The sequence below is a fragment of the Scyliorhinus canicula genome, unplaced genomic scaffold (assembly GCF_902713615.1).
Source record: "Scyliorhinus canicula unplaced genomic scaffold, sScyCan1.1, whole genome shotgun sequence".
NCBI classification, from domain to species: Eukaryota; Metazoa; Chordata; class Chondrichthyes; order Carcharhiniformes; family Scyliorhinidae; genus Scyliorhinus; species Scyliorhinus canicula.
In genome coordinates, this window is record NW_024055900.1 from 193,046 (window position 1) to 211,069 (window position 18,024).

At 45.4% G+C, this 18,024-nt stretch overlaps 7 non-coding genes across 7 annotated transcripts; 1 reads left to right on the top strand and 6 right to left on the bottom strand.

The window, feature by feature from the left end:
* Positions 1-829: 829 nt before the first annotated feature.
* On the bottom strand, positions 830-902 carry trnav-cac. Its single transcript has one exon. It is a non-coding gene; the product is annotated as a tRNA-Val (tRNA).
* Positions 903-4,148: 3,246 nt separating this feature from the next.
* trnav-uac lies at positions 4,149-4,221 on the top strand. Its single transcript has one exon. It is a non-coding gene; the product is annotated as a tRNA-Val (tRNA).
* A 5,245-nt stretch (positions 4,222-9,466) lies between these two features.
* trnav-aac lies at positions 9,467-9,539 on the bottom strand. The gene has a single exon. It is a non-coding gene; the product is annotated as a tRNA-Val (tRNA).
* Positions 9,540-10,034: 495 nt separating this feature from the next.
* trnav-gac lies at positions 10,035-10,107 on the bottom strand. Its single transcript has one exon. It is a non-coding gene; the product is annotated as a tRNA-Val (tRNA).
* Positions 10,108-14,106: 3,999 nt separating this feature from the next.
* trnav-aac lies at positions 14,107-14,179 on the bottom strand. Its single transcript has one exon. It is a non-coding gene; the product is annotated as a tRNA-Val (tRNA).
* A 491-nt stretch (positions 14,180-14,670) lies between these two features.
* On the bottom strand, positions 14,671-14,743 carry trnav-cac. Its single transcript has one exon. It is a non-coding gene; the product is annotated as a tRNA-Val (tRNA).
* Positions 14,744-16,380: 1,637 nt separating this feature from the next.
* trnav-aac lies at positions 16,381-16,453 on the bottom strand. The gene has a single exon. It is a non-coding gene; the product is annotated as a tRNA-Val (tRNA).
* Between the last annotated feature and the right edge of the window lie 1,571 nt (positions 16,454-18,024).

Here is an 18,024-nt window from a genome sequence, read left to right on the forward strand (position 1 = left end):
AAATGAGGCTAATCAAGGCTATGAAAGGTGCTGATGGCGCATCAAGCGGTCAGAATGTGTTAATGGCAGAACAAAGGTAAGCAGTGCGTCAGATAACAATTACAAACAGGGATCAGATTGCTGAAGTAGGATGGTATGTGCTGGTGGGAGGTGGGCGATGCTGAGGGTAAAACATATCAATGGAAGGGATGATAAGTTGATGGAAAAAACATGTGGTGCAGGGGGAAGTGAGAGTTCACAGTCTGAAGTTGTTGAACTGATAAAATGAAAGGAACAAAGAGCTGTCTGAGTCCACCAGAATTAGTCATTAAAATGCCCACACATAGACAAGCTTCTCGGGAACGTATTGGTTCCATGCAGTTTGAGCTCAGCTTCTCAAAGCAAACCCAATGTGAATGAATCCCGCCGTCTACTCTTCGACAAAGAGTCACCCAGGCTCGAAACGACACTTGCCATCTCTCTCTACAGAGGCTGTCAGACCTGATGAGACTGTCCTGTGTTTTCTGTTTTTCTTTCACATTGACGCATACGCAGTAAGTTGCTTTTATCGTACATTTAGTCATGTTTGAAAGGGCGATTAAATATGTTCATCTGCATGTGTAAACCCAAAAGATTCTGTGGTGGATGAACAAACTGCTAATATCCGAATCGTGGCAAAATAGGGAAGGCTTTTCTTCCCCAGGCGTCTTGAATATTCCGTATTTCTGACTTTGTTGCAGGAATTTTAATATCTCATGAGAGACCAAATCTCATGTTCCTCGAACGTGCGAGATTGAGAAAGAAAGTTATTTTGTGCAAACATTCGTCACACAAAATGAGAAGCACGCAATGTTTCTGCCCGGTTTCGAACCGGGGACCTTTCACACGTGAGGCGAATGTGATAACCACTACACCACAGAAACTGCTGGAAGCATCGCAATCAGTGGCCCTGTGCAATGTTGAACCTCAATGTACTGTTGCAGCTTCTAACTGTTCCGCTGAGAGGCCATGTAACTTATTGGAATAAGCCGTTTCTTTAAAACTGATGTCTCAACTTATCAAAAATCAGATATTGAACTTTGCTGAACTGGAGACAAGTTATGTTTTGCTTGAAGTTAAATTGTGAGGGCAGGGCTTTCAAAAGTAACCACAGCTGAAACGAGAATTGATGATGCCCTGCTCAATTTGCTCTGCATCAGGAACCAGCTGTCCAATCCACTGAACGAAAGTGGACGCCAAAACCAGGAGTTAACTGCGAGCCAGCCAGGAGTCGAACCTGGATTTTCCTGATTCGTAGTCAGACACATTATCCATTGCCCCACTGACCCACAGTAGTTCCAGCCTTTTGCTATTCCTCGATGATGAAGACCAGTTACGAGATCGAGGTAATATTTCGCAACAGACTAAACTGGAAGCAACAGATGTTTCTGCCCGGTTTCGAACCGCGTGTAAAGCGAATGTAATAACCACTACACTACAGAAACAGCTGGCAACACAAACGCCAAAGGACCTGTGTCACCTTCAACGCAACTGCTTTGTTGCAGCTTCGCATGGTTCGGCTGAGAGGCCATGTCACTTCTTACAAGAACACGTCTGTTTCTTAAAAATAGATATCTAAACTTACAAGCCAGAAGAAGAACCTATATTGAACTGAAGCATTTGTTCAGCAAATCTCTAACGGTGGAATGCTCTCTTCTATTATTAATGCAGTATTGTGAAATCCTACAGAAAAAAGCAACCGACTTTACACAATATTTGTTTCGTTATTCAATGCTTGAGTTGAGTTTAAGAATTGACAATTATGTGTTTCTTATTTTTGACCTATTGTGTTTTGGTGTGTAAAATGCTGCAGCCTAAATACCGTTCGTGTAGAAGAAAGGAGGGGTAATTGTAAATCAACTTTGAGCCTTGATTCCCACACTGGCTTTTCCTGTTTCTCCAACAGGAAGACCGTTTTTTCTTTCCCAAAGCTGGTTCATTTAAGTCTCTGGCATTTCCTCTAAGTCAGTTACAGTATCGTTTGTGTCTGTCATTTTGAGTACACATTACTATAAGACATCCTTCGATCTGGCCTGTTGCATTTGCTGATCCCAATGCCATCTACTCTGCATTGGAGAGACTAAATGCCGACTGGATGACCGCTTTGCAAAACACATTCGCTCCATCGACAAACTGGTGGCAGACTCTCCTGTCGCTTGCTATTTGAACTCACTGTCCTGCTCTTATGTCCACATGTCCGATCTTGGCCTGCTGCAATGTTCCCATGTAGCTCAGCACAACGCCGAGGAACAGCACCCCATCCTCCGAAACGGCAGGGTACAGCCTTGCGGATTTTACAGTACGATCAACAACTTCGCACCGTGAAATCACTCTTCCCACTTCACCACATGTTTATTTCCATCAACTTATTTGCATTGCTTCCATTGATATGCCTTCCTCTCCCATTGTCTCCCCCTCCCCATTCCCCTAGCCAATCGCATCCCTCTTGGGAAATCCGCCCCTTGTTCCTCATTGTCATCTGCCATTAACACATTCTAATCTTCTAATCGCCTCTGTCAGCACAGTTCTTAACACTGATTAGAAACATTTACATTCCCTTTTTCTTTCGACCCAACACATTTTTGTTATTCTCCACCCATCGCTGGCCGTCTGTCGAGGCCCAATGCTTCACGCCCCCCCCCCACCCGCCCCACTACCCCCACACACTCCGCCAGTCTACATGTGACCAAAGATCCAGTTGTCCAGCTTCGACAAAGAGTCACCCAGACTCGAAACGACACTTGCCATCGCTCTCCACAGAGGCTGTCAGACCTGCTGAGACTGTCCTGTGTTTTCTGTTTTTGTTTCCTATTGATGCATACGCAGTAAGTTGCTTTTATCGTACATTTAGACATGTTTGAAATGGTGATTAAATATGTTCACCTGCATCTGTAAACCAAATTGATTCTGTGTTGGATGAACGAACTGCTAATATCGGGGGGGTGGGGGGGCGTGAAGCATTGGGCCTTGACAGACGGCCAGCGATGGGTGGAGAATAACAAAAATGTGTTGGGCCGAAATAAAAAGGGAATGTAAATGATTCTAATCAGTGTTAAGAACGGTGCTGACAGAGGCGATTAGAAGATTAGAATGTGTTAATGGCAGAGGAAAATGAGGAACAAGGGGCGGATTTCCCAAGGGGGGTGCGATTGGCTTGGGGAATGCGGAGGGGGAGACAATGGGAGAGGAAGACATATCAATGGAAGCAATGAAAATAAGTTGATGGAAATAAACATGGGGTGAAGTGGGAAGAGTGATTTCACGGTACGAAGTCGTTGTGCTGAGCTACATGGGAACATTGCAGCAGGCCAAGATCGGACATGTGGACATGAGAGCAGGACAGTGAGTTCAAATAGCAAGCGACAGGAGAGTCTGCCGCCAGCTTGTCGATGGAGCGAAGGTGTTTTGCAAAGTGGTCACCCAGTCGGCATTTAGTCTCTCCAATGCAGAGTAGATGGCATTGGGATCAGCAAATGCAACAGGCCAGATTGAAGGCTGTCTTATAGTAATGTGTACTCAAAAGGACAGACACAAACGATACTGTAACTGACTTAGATGAAATGCCAGAGAATTAACTGAACCACCTTTTGGAAATTAAAAACGCTCTTCCTGATGGAGAAACAGGAAAAGCCGGTGTGGGAATCCAGGCTCAATGTTGATTTGCAATTACCCCTCCTTTCTTATACATGAACGGTATTTAGGCTGCAGCATGTTACACACCAAAACACATAGAGGTCAAATATAAGAAACACATAATTGTCAATTCCAGCCAGATTGAAGGATGTCTTATAGTAATGTGTACTCAAAACACATAATTATCAATTATTAAACTCAACTCAAGCATTGAATAAGGAAACAAATATTGTTTAAAGTCGGTTGCTTTTTTCTGTAGGATTTAAGAATGCTGCATTAATAATAGAAGAGAGCAATTCGCCGTTAGAGATTTGCTGAACAAATGCTTCAGTTCAATATAGGTTCTTCTTCTGGCTTGTAAGTTTAGACATCTGGTTTGAAGAAACAGACGTATTCTTATAAGAAGCGACATGGCCTCTCAGCCGAACTATGCGAAGCAACAACAAGGCAGCTGACTTGAAGGTGACACAGGTCCGTTGGCGTCTCCATTGCCAGATGTTTCTGTAGTGTAGTGGTTATCACATTCGTTTTACACGCGAATGGTCCCCGGTTCGAAACCGGGTAGAAACATCTGGTGCTGCCAGTTTAGTCTGTTGCGAAATATTACCTCAATCTCGGAACTGGTCTTCATCATCGAGGAATAGCAAAAGCCAACAACTGCTGTGGGCCAGTGGCGCAATCGATAACGCGTCTGACTACAAATCCGGAGATTCTCGGTTCGACGCCTGGCTGGCTCGCAGTTCCTCGATTTGGCGTCCTCTTTAGTTCAGTGTGTTGGACAGATGGTTCTTGATGCAGAGCACAGTGAGCATGGCATCATCAATTCTCGCATCAGCTGTGGTGACTGATGAAAGCCCTGCTCTCTCAATTTTGCTTCAAGCAAAACATAACTTATCTTCAGTTCAGCAAAGTTCAATATCTGATGCTTCGAATAGTTGAGATATCAGTTTTAAAGAAACGGCTTCTTGCAATAATTTCCATGGCCACTCAGCGGAACCAAGAGAAGCTGCAGCACCACATTGACGTTGAACATTGCACACGTCAAGACAAGATTTATACCCAAATCTGCCATGTAAGGACACACAAAATGGGTGCAGCATTTACAGTGTGAAACTGTTGAACACACACTTAGTGTGAAAATGGATCGAGCCCAGTGGAAAGATGCGCTGCTGTTCCTCGAGTGGCTGTTGAGCTTCTTTGGAACATTTCACGACGCCGAGGTCCGGGAGGTCAGTGTTAAGATCCAGCTCCCCAGTCAGTTCAATTCTCCACTTTGGCTCTGTGGATCAGATGAGTCACGTCCCTGTGGTTAACACAGATCTGGAGCATCAATTTTATCCAAACGCACTCCAGCTCAGACACTGTCTCTCTCTCTCGAGCATCATCTGTGGGGAAAGAAACGACGTAAACATTCCGAGTCCTGAGAAATCGTTTTCAGAGTGGGCCAATGTAAATCAACCCCGCCGTCAGCTTCGCAAACAATTCGTAATCTCTGACCTGGAGAAAAGAGCCTGCCCTGGATTTAAACCCACGACCACTCCCATAGGCATTGATTGAAAATCCTTAAACGAGAACCAGACCTCGAGAGCAAAGAGCACAAATTTAAGACCGACATTCAGCAAAATATAACTTATGTTTATTTCGATATAATTTCTACATCTCACGGCTTTATATGTTGAGACATCTGTTAATTTAAGAAACAGCTGTAGTCTGTAACAAGGGACCTGGCCTCTCAAACAGACCATCAGAATCTGCAGCAACACAGTGAGGTTGTACATTCCGCACGTCCATCGATTGCCAGCGGTTTCTGTAGTGTAGTGGTTATCACATACCCCTTACACGCGAAAAGTCCACGGTTCGAAACCGGGCAGAAACATCGAACATTGCGTGTGAGAAAAGTGTGTACAATTATTGGGCACAGAATAATTCTGTTTCCTGAATGTTGCCTGAATCTCGTGTGTTCCAGGACTATGAGATTTCGTCTCACGTGAGCCACTAAACTGTCCCTTTTTCATGTGTTAACCACAGGGACGTGGCCCTTCTAATCCACAGAGCCCAAGTGGAGAATTGAACTGGCTGGAGAACTGGATCTTAACGCTGACCTCCTGGACCTCGGACTTTGAATTGTTCCAAAGAAGCTCAACAGACATTTGTTGCTTCCGTTGATCTGACATAGACCTGGCACAGACACGGCGGGCGGAATGGCCTCAATCTGTGGTGTAATCATTCTCTGATTTGATGTGAACCTCCCCTTGTGGCCAGGAACCCAAGGCCTCTTCTCATTTAATCTCTCTTGACTTGCCCCCAATTAGAGCCCTTTCCTTTTGTTCTGTTGGCTGCCTCCGGGATTTCACTTGGTTAAGACGCCCTACATTTCTAACCTGTCCCGGTTTTAATGAAAGGTGATGGTGAAAGCCGAGCTTTATTGTCCTTTCGACAAATGCCGCCTGACTCCCTGAGTTGTTCCAGTATTTTCCGCTTTCTCCGCAGATGCTAGAGTCACAGACAGACTCTCGGCGGTTGTGGCAAGGACTAAACAACATAACGGGCTACAAAGCGAAGCCGAGCAGTATCTCTGGCAGCAGCGCACCCCTCCCCGATGAACTTAATGCATTCTATGCTCGGTTTGAGCAGGTAACCCGCAATCCGCGGTCGAGTGCCCCAGCAGCCCATAATTCACCCATACCCACCATCAAGTTTCCGAAGTCAGATCGGCCTTCCTGAAAGTGAACCCACGGAAGGCGATGGGCCCGGACAGGATCCCTGGTCGTGCACTCAGAGCCTGCGCATACCAGCTGGCAGAGGTATTCACAGACATCTTTAACCTATTCCTACTCCAGTCCGAGGTCCCCACCTGCTTCAAGAAGACCACCATCATACCGGTACCAAAGAAGAACCAGGCAACATGCCTCAATGACTACCGCCCGGTGGCCCTGACGTCAGTTGTAATGAAGTGCTTCGAGAGGCTGATCATGAAGTGCATCACCTCCATACTCCCGGAACGCCTTGACCCACTTCAATTTGCATACCGTCGCAACCAGTCCACATCAGACGCCATTTCCCTGGCCCTACACTCATCCCTAGAGCATCTCGAAAACAAGGACTCCTACATCAGACTCCTATTTATTGACTACAGCTCCGCCTTCAACACCATAATCCCAGCCAAGCTCATATCAAAGCTCCAAAACCTAGGACTTGGCTCTCCACTCTGCAACTGGATCCTTGACTTTCTGACCAACAGGCTACAGTCAGTAAGAATGAACACCAACACCTCCTCCACAATAGTCCTCAATACCAGTGCCCCGCAAGGCTGCGTGCTCAGCCCCCTACTCTACTCCCTGTACACACACGACTGCGTGGCAAAACTTGGTTCCAACTCCATCTCCAAGTTTGATGACGATACGACCATAGTGGGCCGGATCTCGAATAACGACGAATCCGAATACCTGAGGGAGACAGAGAACCTAGTGGAGTGGTGTGACGCCAACAATCTCTCCCTCAATGCCATCAAAACTAAAGAGCTGGTCATCGACTTCAGGAAGCAAAGTACTGTACAAACCCCAGTCAGCATCAACGGAGCCGAGGTGGAGATGGTGAGCAGTTTCAAATTCCTAGGGGTGCACATCACCAAAAATCTATCCTGGTCCACTCACGTCGACGCTATCACCAAGAAAGCACAACAGCGCCTATACTTCCTCAGGAAACTAAAGAAATTCGGCATGTCCACATTAACCCTTACCAACTTTTACAGATGGACTATAGAGAGCATCCTATCGGGCTGCATCACAGCCTGGTATGGCAACTGCTCGGCCCAGGACCGCAAGGAACTTCAGAGAGTCGTGAATACCGCCCAGTCCATCACACAAACCTACCTCCCATCCATGGACTCCATCTACACCTCCCGCTGCCGGGGGAAAGCGGGCAGCATAATCAAGGATCCCTCCCACCCGGCTGACTCACTTTTTCAACTTCTTCCATCGGGCAGGAGATTCAGAAGTCTGAGAACACGCACGAACAGACTCAAAAACAGCTTCTTCCCCACTGTCACCAGACTCCTAAATGACCCTCTTATTGACTGACCTCATTAACACTACACCCTGTATGCTTCATCCGATGCCAGTGCTTATGTAGTTACATTGTGTACTTTGTGTTGCCCTATTATGTATTCTCATGTATTTTCTTGAATTCTGTTTAATTCCCTTTTCTTCCCATGTACTGAATGATCTGTTGAGCTGTTTGCAGAAAAATACTTTACACTGTACCTCGGTACATGTCACAATAAACAAATCCAATCCAATCCAATCCAGATGTTAGATCGACTTTCTTCTCCTGGCGTCTTGAATATTCCGCATTTTTGACTTTGTAGCAGGAATTTTAATATCTCATGCGAGACCAAATCTCATGTTCCTCGAACGTGCGAGATTGAGGAAGAAAGGTATTTTGTGCAAACATTCGTCACACAAAATGAAAAGCACGCGATGTTTCTGCACGGTTTCGTACCGGGGACTTTTCGCGTGTTAGGCGAATGTGATAACCACTTTGTGTTTTGGTGTGTAAAATGCTGCAGCCTAAATACCGTTCATGTAGAAGAAAGGAGGGGTAATTGTAAATCAACTTTGAGCCTGGATTCCCACACTGGCTTTTCCTGTTTCTCCATCAGGAAGACCGTTTTTTCTTTCCCAAAGCTGGTTCAGTTAAGTCTCTGGCATTTCCTCTAAGTCAGTTACAGTATCGTTTGTGTCTGTCCTTTTGAGTACACATTACTTTCAGACAGCCTTCAATCTGGCCTGTTGCATTTGCTGATCCCAATGCCATCTACTCTGCATTGGAGAGACTAAATGCCGACTGGGTGACCGCTTTGCAAAACACCTTCGCTCCATCGACAAACTGGTGGTAGACTCTCCTGTCGCTTGCTATTTGAACTCACTGTCCTGCTCTCATGTCCACATGTCCGATCATGGCCTGCTGCTATGTTCCCATGTAGCTCAGCACAACGCCGAGGAGCAGCACCCCATCCTCCGAATAGGCACGGTACAGCCGATTTTACAGTATGCTCAACAACTTCGCACCGTGAAATCACTCTTCCCACTTCACCACATGTTTATTTCCATCAACATTTTTTCATTGCTTCCATTGATATGTCTTCCTCTCCCATTGTCTCCCCCTCCCCATTCCCCTAGCCAATCGCATCCTTCGTGGGAAATCCGCCCCTTGTTCCTCATTGTCCTCTGCCATTAACACATTCTAATCTTCTCATCGCCTCTATCAGCACCGTTCTTAACACTGATTAGAAACATTTACATTCCCTTTTTCTTTCAGCACAACACATTCTTGTTATTCTCCACCCATCGCTGGCCGTCTGTCGCTCTCCCCCCACGCACGGCCAATCTAAACCTAACCAAAGATCCAGTTGTCCGGCTTCGACCCAGACTCGAAACGACACTTGCCATCTCTCTCCACAGAGACTGTCAGACCTGCTGAGACTGTCCTGTGTTTTCTGTTTTTGTTCCCCATTGACGCATACGCAGTAAGTTGCTTTTATCGTACATTTAGACATGTTTGAAGAAGTGATTAAATATGTTCATCTGCATCCGATAGATTCTGTGGTGGATGAACAAACTGCTGATATCCGAATTGTGGCAAAATAGTAAAGGCTTTTCTTCCCCCGGCGTCTTGAAAATTCAGTATTTCTGACTTTGTTGCAGGAATTTTAATATCTCATGCGAGACCATATCTCATGCTCCTCGAACGTGCGAAATTGAGGAAGAAATGTATTTAGTGCAAAAATTCGTCACACAAATTCAGAAGCACGCTATGTTGCCGCCCGGTTTCGAACCGGGGACCTTTCGCGTGTTAGGCGAATGTGATAACCACTACACTACAGAAACCGCTGGGAGTATCGCAATCAGTGGCCCTGTGCAATGTTGAACTTCAATGTATTGTTGCAGCTTCTAACGGTTCCGCTGAGAGGCCATGAAACTTATTGGAAGAAGCCGTTTCTTTAAAACTGACGTCTCAACTCATCAAAGGATCAGATATTGAACTTTGCTGATTGGAGATAAGTTGTGTTTTGCTTGAAGTTAAATTGAGAGGGCAGGGCTTTCATAAGTAACCACAGCTGAAACGAGAATTGATGATGTCCTGCTCACTTTGCTCTGCATCGGGAACCAGCTGTCCAACCCTCTGAACTAAAGGGGACGTCAAAACTAGGAACTGCGAGCCAGCCAGGAGTCGAACCTGTAAAATCCAGATTCGTAGTCAGAGGCGTTCTCCATTGCGCCACTGGCCCACAGCAGTTATAGGCTTTGGCTATTCGTCGATGATGAAGACCAGTTACGAGAATGAGGTCACATTTTGCGACAGACTAAACTGGAAACACAAGATGTTTCTGCCCGGTTTTGAACCGGGGACCATTCGCGTGTCAAGCGAATGTGATAACCACTGCACTACAGAAACAGCTGGCAGCGCAGACTCCAACGGACCTGTGTCACCTTCAACTCACCTGCCTTGTTGCAGCTTCGCATGGTTCGGCTGAGAGGCCATGTCACTTCTTACAAGAACACGTCTATTTGTTTAAAACAGATGTCTAAACTTACAAGCCAGTAGAAGAACCTATATTGAACTGAAGAATTTTTTCAGAAAATCTCTAACGGCGAAATGCTCTCTTCTATTATTAATGCAGCATTCTGAAATCCTACAGAAAAAAGCAACCGACTTTACACAATATTTGTTCCGTTATTCAATGCTTGAGTTGAGTTTAAGAATTGATAATTATGTGTTTCTTATATTTGACCTCTTTGTGTTTTGGTGTGTAAAATGCTGCAGCCAAACTGGTGGCAGACTCTCCTGTCGCTTGCTATTTCAACTCACTGTCCTGCTCTCATGTCCACATGTCCGATCTTGGCCTGCTGCAATGTCCCCATGTAGCTCAGCACAACGCCGAGGAACAGCCCCCATCCTCCGAAAAGGCACGGTACAGCCTTGCGTATTTTACAGTACGGTCAACAACTTCGCACCGTGAAATCACTCTTCCCACTTCACCACATGTTTATAAGACCATGAGACCATAAGACATAGGAGTGGAAGTAAGGCCATTCGGCCCATCGAGTCCACTCCACCATTCAGGGGCTGGTTTAGCTCACCAGGCTAAATCGCTGGCTTTTAAAGCAGACCAAGCAGGCCAGCAGCACGGTTCGATTCCCGTACCAGCCTCCCCGAACAGGCGCCGGAATGTGGTGACTAGGGGCTTTTCACAGTAACTTCATTGAAGCCTACTCGTGACAATAAGCGATTTTCATTTCATTTCATTTCAATCATGGTTGATTTCAACTCCATTGACCCACTCTCTCCCCATAGCCCTTAATTCCTCGAGAAATCAAGAATTTATCAATTTCTGTCTGAAAGACACTCAATGTCCCGGCCTCCACCGCCCTCTTTGGCAATGAATTCCACAGACCTACCACTCTCTGGCTGAAGAAATTTCTCCTCATCTCTGTTCTAAAGTGACTCCCTTTTATTCTAAGGCTGTGCCCCCGCGTCCTAGTCTCCCCTGCTAATGGAAACAACTTCCCTCCGTCCATCCTATCCAAGCCATTCATTATCTTGTACGTTTCTATTAGATCTCCCCTCAACCTCCTAAACTCCAATGAATATAATCCCACGATCTTCAGACGTTCATTGTATGTTAGGCCTACCATTCCTGGGATCATCCGTGTGAATCTCCGCTGGACCCGCTCCAGTGCCAGTATGTCCTTCCTGAGGTATGGGGCCCAAAATTGCTCACAGTATTCTAAATGGGGCCTAACTAGTGCTTTATAAAGCCTCAGAAGTACATCCCTGCTTTTATATCCAAGCCTCTTGAGATAAATGACAACATACATTTGCTTCTTATTACGGACTCAACCTGCAAGTTTACCTTTAGAGAATCCTGGACTAGGACTCCAGTCCCTTTGCACCTTTAGCATTATGAATTTTGTCACCGTTTAGAAAATAGTCCATGCCTCTATTCTTTTTTCCAAAGTGCAAGACCTCGCACTTGCCCACGTTGAATTCATCAGCCACTTCTTGGACCATTCTCCTAAACTGTCTAAATCTTTCTGCAGCCTCCCCACCTCCCTCAATACTACCTGCCCCTCCACCTATCTTTGTATCATCGGCAAACTTGGCCAGAATGCCCCCAGTCCCGTCATCTAGATCGTTAATATTAAAGAGAAACAGCTGTGGCCCCAACACTGAACCCTACGGGACACACTTGTCCACTGGTTGCCATTCCGAAAAAGAACCTTTTATCCCAACTCTCTGCCTTCTGTCTGACAGCCAATCGTCAATCCATGTTAGTACCTTGCCTCGAATACCATGGGCCCTTATTTTACTCAGCAGTCTCCCGTGAGGGACCTTGTCAAAGGCCTTTTGGAAGTCAAGATAGATAACATCCATTGGCTCTCCTTGGTCTAACCTATTTGTTATCTCTTCAAAGAACTCTAACGGTTTGTCAGGCACGACCTCCCCTTACTAAATCCATGCTGACTTGTCCTAATCCGACCCTGCACTTCCAAGAATTTAGAAATCTCATCCTTAACGATGGATTCTAGAATTTTGCCAACAACCGAGGTTAGGCTAATTGGCCTATAATTTTCCATCTTTTTCTTGTTCCCTTCTTGAAGAGGGGGTTACAACAGCGATTTTCCAATCCCCTGGGACTTTCCCTGATTCCAGTGACTTTTGAAAGATCATAACTAACGCCTCCACTATTTCTTCAGCTATCTCCTTAAGAACTCTAGGATGTAGCCCATCTGGGCCCGGAGATTTATCAATTTTCAGACCCTTTAGTTTCTCTAGCACCTTCTCCTTTGTGATGGCAACCATATTCAACTCTGCCCCCTGACTTCCTGAATTGTTGGGATATTACTCATGTCTTCTACTGTGAAGACTGACGCAAAGTACTTATTAAGTTCCTCAGCTATTTCCTTGTCTCCCATCACTAGATTACCAGTGTCATTTTGGAGCGGCCCAATGTCTACTTTTGCCTCCCGTTTGTTTTAATGTATTTAAAGAAACTTTTACTATCATTCCTAATGTTACTGGCTAGCCTACCTTCATATTGATCCTCTCCTTCCTTATTTCTCTCTTTGTTATCCTCTGTTTGTTTTTGTAGCCTTCCCATTCTTCTGACTTCCCACTACTCTTTGCCACATTATAGGCTCTCTCTTTTGCCTGATGCATTCCCTGACTTCCTTTGTCAGCCATGGCTGCCTAATCCTCCCTCTGATACCTTCTTTTCTTTGGATGAACCTCTGCACTGTGTCCTCAATTACTCCCAGAAAACTCTTGCCATTGCTGTTCTACTGTCTTTCCCACTAGGCTCTTCTTCCAGTCGATTTCCGTCAGTTCCTCCCTCATGCGCCTGTAATTACCTTTATTTAACTGTAAAACCTTTACATCTGATTCTACCTTCTTTCTTTCAAATTGCAGACTGAATTTCCCATATTATAATCACTGCTTCCTAAGTGTTCTCTTACTTGTAAGATCTTTTATCAATTCTGGCTCATTACATAACACTAAGTCCAGAATAGCCTGTTCCCTCGTGGGCTCCAGCACAAGCTGTTCCAAAAAGCAATCCTGTAAACATTCAATGAATTCCCTTTCTTTGGGTCCAACTGGCAACATTATTTATCCAGTCCACCTGCATATTGAAGTCCCCCTGATACTGTGAACTGCCTTTCTGACATGCCCTTTCCATCAACTTATTTTCATTGCTTCCATTGATATGTCTTCCTCTCCCATTGACTCCCCCTCCCCATTCCCCTAGCCAATGGCATCCGTCTTGGGAAATCCGCCCCTTGTTCCTCATTGTCCTCTGCCATTAACACATTCTAATCTTCTCATCGCCTCTATCAGCACCGTTCTTAACACTGATTAGAAACATTTACATTCCCTTTTTCGTTCAGCACAACACATTCTTGTTATTCTCCACCCATCGCTGGGCATCTGTCGCTCTCTCCCCCCACGCACCGCCAATCTAACCTAACAAAGATCCAGGTGTCCGGCTTCGACAAAGATTCACCCAGACTCGATACGACACTTGCCATCTCTCTCCACAGAGGCTGTCAGACCTGCTGAGACTGTCCTATGTTTTCTGTTTTTGTTCCCATTGACGCATACGCAGTAAGTTGCTTTTATCGTACATTTAGACATGTTTGAAATGGTGAATTAAATATGTTCATCTGCATCCGATAGATTCTGTGGTGGATGAACAAACTGCTGATATCCGAATTGTGGCAAAATATTTCTTAAAAATTTTCTTCCCCAGCGTCTTGGAAATTCAGTATTTCTGACTTTGTTGCAGCAATTTTAATATCTCATGCGAGACCAAATCTCATGTTCCTCGAACGTGCAAGATTGAGGAAGAAACGTATTTAGTGCAAACATTCGCGACACAAAACCCGAAGCACGCCATGTTTCTGCCCGGTTTCGAACCCGGGACCTTTCGCGTGTTAGGCGAATGTGATAACCACTACACTACAGAAACTTCTGGGAGTATCACAATCAGTGGCCCTGTGCAATGTTGAACTTCAATGTATTGTTGCAGCTTCCAACGGTTCCGCTGAGAGGCCATGTAACTTATTGGAAGTTGCCGTTTCTTTGAAACTGATGTCTCAACTCATCAAAGGATCATATATTGAACTTTGCTGAACTGGAGATAAGTTATGTTTTGCTTGAAGTTAATTGAGAGGGCAGGGCTTTCATAGTAACCAAGCTGAAACGAGAATTGATGATGCCCTGCTCACTTTGCTCTGCATCGGGAACCAGCTGTCCAACCCACTGAACTAAATGTGGACGCCAAAACCAGGAACTGCGAGCCAGCCAGGAGTCGAACCTGGATCTCCTAATTCGTAGTCAGACGCGTTATCCATGGCGCCACTGGCCACAGAAGTTGTAAGGTTTTTGCTATTCGTCGATGATGAAGACCAGTACGAGATTGAGGTCACATTTGCGACAGACTAAACTGGAAACACCAGATGTTTCTGCCCGGTTTTGAACCGGGGACCATTCGCGTGTGAAGCGAATGTGATAACCACTACACTACAGAAACAGCTGACAGCGCACACTCCAACGGACCTGTGTCACCTTCAACTCACCTGCCTTGTTGCAGCTTCGCATTTTTCGGCTGAGAGGCCATGTCACTTCTTACAAGAACACGTCTATTTCTTTAAAACAGATGTCTAAATTTACAAGCCAGTAGAAGAACCTATATTGAACTGAAGAATTTGTTCAGCAAATCTCTAAGGGCGAAATGCTCTCTTCTATTATTAATGCAGCATTCTGAAATCCTACAGAAAAAAGCAACCGACTTTACACAATATTTGTTCCGTTATTCAATGCTTGAGTTGAGTTTAAGAATTGACAATTATGTGTTTCTTATATTTGACCTCTTTGTGTTTTGGTGTGTAAAATGCTGCAGCCTAAATACCGTTCATGTAGCAGAAAGGAGGGGTAATTGTAAATCAACATTGAGCCTCGATTCCCACACTGGCTTTTCCTGTTTCTCCATCAGGAAGACCGTTTTTTCTTTCCCAGAGCTGGTTCAGTTAAGTCTCTGGCATTTCCTCTAAGTCAGTTACAGTATCGTTTGTGTCTGTCATTTTGAGTACACATTACTTTAAGACATCCTTCAATCTGGCCCGCTGCATTTGCTGATCCCAATGTCATCTACTCTGCATTGGAGTGATTAAATGCCGACTGGGACCACTTTGCAAAACACATTCGCTCCATCGACAAACTGGTGGCAGACTCTCCTGTCGCTTGCTATTTGAACTCACTGTCCTGCTCTCATGTCCACATGTCCGATCTTGGCCTGCTGCAATGTACCCATGTAGCTCAGAACAACCCCGAGGATCAGCCCCCAACCTCCGAAAAGGCACGGTACAGCCTTGCGGATTTTACAGTAGGCTCAACAACTTCGCACCGTGAAATCACTCTTCCCACTTCACCACATGTTTATTTCCATCAACCTATTTTCATTGCTTCCATTGATTTGTCTTCCTCTCCCATTGTCTCCCCCTCCCCATTCCCCCAGCCAATGGCATCCGTCTTGGGAAATCCGCCCCTTGTTCCTCATTGTCCTCTGCCAATAACACATTCTAATCTTCTAATCACCTCTATCAGTACCGTTCTTAACACTGATTAGAAACATTTACATTCCCCTTTTCTTTCAGCACAACACATTCTTGTTATTCTCCACCCATCCCTGGCCGTCTGTCGCTCTCACCCCACGCACCGCCAATCTAAACCTAACCAAAGATCCAGTTGTCCGGCTTCGACAAAGAGTCACCCAGACTCGAAACGACATTTGCCATCTCTCTCCACAGAGGCTGTCAGACCTGCTGAGACTGTCCTGTGTTTTCTGTTTTTATTCCCCATTGACGCATACGCAGTAAGTTGCTTTTATCGTACATTTAGACATGTTTGAAATGGTGATTAAATATGTTCATCTGCATCTGTAAACCCAAAAGATTCTGTGGTGGATGAACAAACTGCTAATATCCGAATCGTGGCAAAATAGGGAAGGCTTTTCTTCCCCTGGCGTCTTCAATATTCCGTATTTCTGACATTGTTGCAGGAATTTTAATACCTCATGAGAGACCAAATCTCATGTTCCTCGAACGTGCGAGATTGAAGAAGAAAGGTATTTTGTGCAAACATTCGTCTAACAAAATGATAAGCACGCGATGTTTCTGCCCGATTTCGAACCAGGAACCTTTCGCGTGTTAGGCGAATGTGATAACCACTACACCACAGAAACTGCTGGGAGCATCACAATCAGTGGCCCTGTGCAATGTTGAAACTCAATGTACTGTTGCAGCTTCTAACGGTTCCGCTGTGAGGCCACACGTCCACTAATGGCAAGGCTCTCAGCAGTTTCTGAAGTGCAGTGGTTATCACATTGCCTAACACGCGAAATGTCCCCGGTTCGAAACCGGGCGGGAACATCCCGTGCTTCTCATTTCGTGTGATAAATGTTTGCACGAAATACGTTTGTTTCTCAATCTCGCACGTTCGAGGAACATGAGATTTGGTCTCGCGTCAGGTATTACAATTCCTGCAAGAAAGTCAGAAATGCTGAATTTTCTAGACGCCTATTTTGCCACAATTCGGATATTAGCAGTTTGATCATCCACCACAGAATCTGTTGGGTTTACAGATGCAGATGAACATATTTAATCACCATTTCAAACATGTCTAAATGTGCGATAAGAGCAACTTACTGCGGATGCGTCAATGGGAAACAAAAACAGAAAACACAGGACAGTCTCATCAGGTCTGACAGCCTCTGTGGAGAGAGATGGCAAGTGTCGTTTCGAGTCTGGGTGACTCTTTGTCGAAGCTGGACAACTGGATCTTTGGTTAGGTTTAGATTGGCGGTGTGTGTGGGGGAAGTGGGGGTTGGGGGGGGGGGGGGGTTGCGTGAAGCATTGGGCCTTGACAGATGGCCAGCGATGGGTGGAGAATAACAAAAATGTGTTGGGCCGAAAGAAAAAGGGAATGTAAATGTTTCTAATCAGTGTTAAGAACGGCGCTGATAGAGGCGATTAGAAGATTAGAATGTGTCAATGGCAGAGGACAATGAGGAACAAGGGGCGGATTTCCCAAGAGGGATGGGATTGACTTGGGGAATGGGGAGGGGGTGACAATCGGAGAAGAAGACATATCAATGGAAGCAATGAAAATAAGTTGATGGAAACAAACATGTGGTGAATTGGGAAGAGTGATTTCACGGTACGAAGTTGTTGAGCCGACTGTAAAATCCGCAAGGCTGTAACGTGCTTGTTCGGAGGATGGGGGCTGTTCCTCGGCGTTGTGCTGAGCTACATGGGAACATTGCAGCAGGCCAAGATCGGACATGTGGACATGAGAGCAGGACAGTGAGTTCAAATAGCAAGCGACAGGAGAGTCTACCACCAGCTTGTCGATGGAGCGAAGGTGTTTTGCACAGCGGTAACCGAGTCGGTATTTAGTCTCTCCAATCCAGAGTAGATGCCGTTGGGATCAGCAAATGCAACAGGCCAGATTGAAGGATGTCTTGTAGTCATGTGTACTCAAAAGGACAGACACAAACGATACTGTAACTGACTTAGAGGAAATGCCAGAGAGTTAACTGATCCACCTTTTGGAAAGTAAAAACGGTCTTCCTGATGGAGAAACAGGAAAAGCCAGCGTGGGAATCCAGGCTCAATGTTGATTTGCAATTACCCCTCCTTTCTTCTACATGAACGGTATTTAGACATGTTACACACCAAAACACAAAGAGGTCAAATATAAGAAACACATAATTGTCAATTCTTAAGAAGCGACATGGCCTCTCAGCCGAACTAT